The 5223-nt window shown below is 36.2% G+C and overlaps 1 long non-coding RNA gene across 1 annotated transcript; it reads right to left on the bottom strand.

The window, feature by feature from the left end:
- Positions 1-261: 261 nt before the first annotated feature.
- Positions 262-3574, bottom strand: LOC139716058 (uncharacterized). The gene is made up of 3 exons (XR_011709868.1): positions 2853-3574; positions 923-1066; positions 262-317 (listed from the first exon to the last, which is right to left on the bottom strand). It is a non-coding gene; the product is annotated as an uncharacterized lncRNA (long non-coding RNA).
- Between the last annotated feature and the right edge of the window lie 1649 nt (positions 3575-5223).

Below are 5223 nucleotides of genomic sequence, written 5' to 3'. Positions count from 1 at the left end.
TTGTTATTATCATCTTTGATGCTCTAAAGCCATATCTTACTGAAAATGAATTATGTAGGATGGAAGTCATCTTGACACCTGTAATTCCTGTACACAAATATTTGATTGTATCATGCTCTCATTTGTATGTGGATTAGGATATGATTTCCTTGCATAAATCGATTTGTATTCATGAGATGATATTCCTAATTTCAAATCGATGACACTTACTTCTGAGCTGGAAAGGGCATTCACATCGCAGTCAAGACATCTTTCTATCTTCCCCTCACTCTAGTGGATGTGATCTCAAACTCAGCATGTCCATTTGTTGGTGACACCTTGATAAAAATAAAGAACAATACATCACAGCATATCACCCTTACGTCATACTTAACGCAACATAATAACAATGGAAAGTTAATTGATCTGTGACTACAGACGTATTTTCATTTGTGCACACATTAAACACTTGTGCCAATTGACATGGTTGAGAAATATTTCATTACATATAATATCTTACTTGATTACATTTATGTTTGATTTTTATATGATCTCATCTTCAGTAGATAGAATACCGTTCTTTCATATGATCCTCTACAATAGAACATGCAATGAATTTACAAGAAAACAAGAATACACATTCGATCATAGATTTGCTCCCCTTATTATATAAATGGAGATACACGTGTATAAGATTATTCTCCTCTCTTTGTTTGCAAAGTATTTGTACACTGCATTGTAATGCAACTGTCAAAGCGAAAACATGCTTGTTACCATTTATTCAAATGGAATAGGAATATTTGATACTCAATGTATTTAGATTTGGCATTATTTTCAACTGGGCACTGAAGTGATACATTTGATAATCAAACACTTTAATAGTAAGTTAGTATTTAAAAGATTTCAAATTAGACCGCTATTTAAGACATTTACCGTTTCTTACCTTCTGGTTGTTCTGCAATTTGTTGCAGGTAGAAAGAGCTCAGTCTTTACAATTAGATTTTGGCAAGTCAGAATAGGCATATGTCTCTCTCTTTGGTGAAGTTTGAAGACAAGACTCAGTCTGTCCACTTGTTGGTACATCTAGCTGAAAACAGAAATCAACATGACTCAAATAATTTTTTTTTTCATCTTTAAAGCAGAGCATTATAAGCTAATAGTGAACAAAAAATAAAATCAATTTGAAATTTAATTGTTTTGAAAAGGCATCTTGACATTGACATAATTTTCTTTGTTTCCCATGCAAATCAATTATAACTAAAAATATATCTCTTTCATTAAGATGATATATATATTTTTTTTTAGCTTTTTAAAAAGTTAAAAAAGAAGAAGATATTTAGGTTTCAGTGAGTCGGTATAAATGATCCATTAAAAATGTAATATTTACATTTTTTCAAATGAACCTTTATTCTTTGAGACATTAACATAAGAACTTGGTACTTATGAGTAAAGACATTTCTAAATAGTTTCTCTTTGACTAGATCTATTTGTAAACTAGAAGAGTACATGTAAATGATTCACAGATTAGGAGAGGTTGGCTGTCAGGACTGAACACTTTCTCTCTCTCTCTCTCTCTCTCTCTTTCAGGCATATTCGAATGGCAAGATCACTTGGTTGTAGACTCGCTTTTATATAAAACACTACTAGGCCTAAATCCTAGACTCTTTTTCTGAACCCACAGGTCTACAAATACCAGAAAGAGTGGAATCAACCTTAGACCTCTGCTCTAGAGACTAATATTAGCCTAGATAATTCACGTTAGAGCTAATGTTAGGATCTTCTAATGTTAGATCTAACATGAACTTTTTGATCAAAGTTAGCCTACATATATAGTATAATTATTATGCATAGATTTTACAACCTCTAGATGCCTAAACTTAGGTCTAGCTAGGCCTAGTAAGCTGGGTCTTTACAACAAAACTGCCTAGATATGAGTAGTAGATTACTAGAAACCTCTAACGTTAGGTAGAATCAGTGGCCCAGATCTTGACTAAGGTTAGACCTAGATCCTAATTCCAGACGCCAGCTATTTATGCTTCAGACCCCGGCCCTAGATTTTATATTGTAGGTCTAGTATATTACTATTAGACTCTAAACGTTGGTAGATCTACATCTACATCTTCTGTATAGTCTACAGCCCCTTGCCCTGGACCTGGCTCTAGCCCTACAAATAGAAATACATCTAACCAGCGCAGTAACGTTAGTAGTAGTGGACCTGTACTGTCCACGTTATACAACTGCTAATGTGCTAACGTTAGGTGTTAAGTTCATTGTGATTATACTACTAGTGTCATAGGGCCTAGCCCGATTGAATTGTTTTGGCATAATAACAGGCGGAGCCGTACATTCTAGCACTAACACTAACATTCGTCGTTAGAGTAACACTACCCCTACTAGCTAGAATGTCTAACACTAACGTTAGTATTAACAGTTAGAGAGAGTGTATTACCGTTAGATAGATTAGACCTAACAGTAGACGAGGATTCAGTCCAACTGCATGTGATGAGGCCATAAATTACAAACCTAGATCGAACTAACAAGACACCTAAATCTAGACGTAGACCTAATGTTTGTTAGGCCTCTTTTCGCACCGTGTCAAGACGTGCTTTACGCAATAATCGCTGTTCCACTAACAAACACCGCCGGCACGGTCGGGTGGCGGCCCGGGGGTTGGTAGGCATGCCCGCGCCCACGGGATCGGTGCGAAATACAGTAATTAAAGACATCGGCCTAACGTAGTACTAGCGCTTGAACTTGATATTAACCAAGTCTCAGATCAAAGTTGTATATCTAACTAATAGATCAAAACAGATTTTTAAGTTCCGTTATGCAGTGCAATAAGGAACTATGTATTTATTTACTAAGTTACTTACATTCGAAGGAAATAGTCCCTTTTCCAGTCACCACGTTTCCAACTCAACGACCGAAACATGCAGCTCTCGCGCGAGAGATTTTACCTGTATGTAGCTAGATCGTAGGGGTAGTGCGTGGTAGACGTACGCACACGTATTAAGTATTCGCGCGCACACAAGCTGCGCGGGGCTACTGGAAAATGCTCGGAAAATGCATTTTCTGAGTTCCTGCAAGTTCAGAGTTTTGATTAAAAGTAAAGATTTCTTCAAGAAAACTAGAAATAATATTGACACATTCAATTAAAGAAGCACTTGTAGTTTTATAAAACATTAAAGTACTTTTGGAAGATCATCTAATTAGCTTGGAAAAGCAAACTTTGCAGAACGTTAAGTAATCTGTGAATATTATTTCGAGAAAACAACACCCAAACATTTGAGAGCCCCATATATGGCTGTACAAAATGACTTTTTAAAATGCTAAGGAAACACATTTAAATTGCAATTTCATTAAAAGGGACAATTGAAACTCATGATCTTTCAAATATCAATTGAATGCAAGCAAAAAATAAAAATCGTGATTTTTGACATGCTTCTGAATTTTGTGCTAAAAATGACATTTTTCGGCAAAAACGCGCGTGACATCCGGCCGTACGCTATTCCTTAGTATTTTTGCAAGACTTTCAGTATGAGAACGGAGCATTAACAAAAAATGCCGTCGAATCCTTATCTAGAGCCTTTTTTGAGGTTTGGCTGGTCTACTAATCTTCTTACGAATGACTTGAGAGTGCCATGAGTTGCACGTGCGACCATCTCACGATGAAAAATCGCAAGAATATTAGACTCAAGGCATTCTTACGAAAAACGTACGAAATCTAGGTCCATTATTTGACTGAAAATCATTTCGTTTCTCTTGAAGGTCTTAAGTTGTCCTTGCGAATTAAACAGCGTTCGTACGAAATTCGTAAGAAGGTCGTAACAATCTGTGTCCCATTTATGAATCTCTATACGAACTCCAGAATTCGTAATCAAATAAAATGTTTTCGTTATTGGCTTTTGAATAGAAGGCATTTCCGAACGTCTTCTTTTTTAGCTCATTGCACGACTTTGATTTCGTTGCTTATGTGGGTTTTTAGTTAAGGATATTGTTAAAAATTTGCAAGTTGATTTTTGGTATTTGATTATTTAACTTTGGTTCAAGTTCTCATCCACGCTAAATATTAAGTGAACAGACGATTATTATGCACATGAAAAAAAAAAAAATCTTTGAGATGTGATAAGTTCACACTGGTTTCTATACTCAGTACATGTCTTTATCTCCCAATGTGAACTACATGTGAACTTACCAACTATGAACGGTGTCGCTGTCTCATTTAGAGAATGATGTTGTCATAATCAAGGCGTGCTTAAATGCGTCAAACCGTGGCAATTTAGCGTCAACCGTGGCAGCGTCACTCTTGCCACGGTTGCCCGAAGCCTCCTCTAGGCTACGCTAAAATGTTTGTTTAGAAAAGTACAACATAAAGGACAGCGAATATTAAATAATTTCAACAGCACATAATATCAAATCATATACGCGTCGGATATCACTATACCCATACAAACACTAGAGTAATATGATTCGTTTATCTTGTTCACAGATGATTGATAAAGCGGGAATATTATCATTGCAGAACAACAAAAGAGAATCATTGATATCGTTTGGAAATCATACCATATATGTAACGGACACTTGAGTTCATTTTTTTTTTCATTATTGAACATCATAAAATCATTAAGTAGAACAAATACAAAACAATATTATCTTTCTTATCTCTCCGTAATGAACAGTTCAGTTCAGTTTAGTTCAGTTTATTCTATTTTCGCACGGAACCTGCTTCAGCCAATGGCTGTTCTTCAGCTGGCATGATAAAGACATGTGTCATCTGCATATATAATGACATTTTACTTGTATTCACACACTGAGGTAGATCATTTACGTATAACACAAATAACAGTGGACCGAGGTTAGACCCCTGTGGTATTCCGCATTGCATCATCTGCGAACTGGACTGAACCCCCTTACACAAGTATAATTTTTATTGCATCCTATTATCGAAGTAGCTGCGGAACCATTGTAGGACCGAGCCGTCCTGTCCAGGAATCCGTAGCTTATTCAAAAGAATGGAATAATCGACTGTGTCGAAGGCTTTCTTTAGGTCGAGTGTCACCACTCCAACTAGTTCACCTTTGTCTAAGCTATCCAGCCAGTCTTCCGTGACATTCAAAAGCGATGTGAAGGTGGAGTGTTTTGGTGCGAAACCGGATTGATGACAGCTTATAATTTCATTCTGGTCCAAATAAGTGTAAAGCTGATCAAATACTATTTTTTCAACAATTTTCGCTATTACGGACA

This window comes from Diadema antillarum, unplaced genomic scaffold (genome assembly GCF_040938485.1).
Source record: "Diadema antillarum isolate AM-2024a unplaced genomic scaffold, OU_Dant_1.0 scf00000060, whole genome shotgun sequence".
Taxonomy (NCBI): Eukaryota; Metazoa; Echinodermata; class Echinoidea; order Diadematoida; family Diadematidae; genus Diadema; species Diadema antillarum.
The sequence above is the reverse complement of the archived record's forward strand: the minus strand, read 5'-3'. Positions and strand labels throughout refer to the sequence as shown.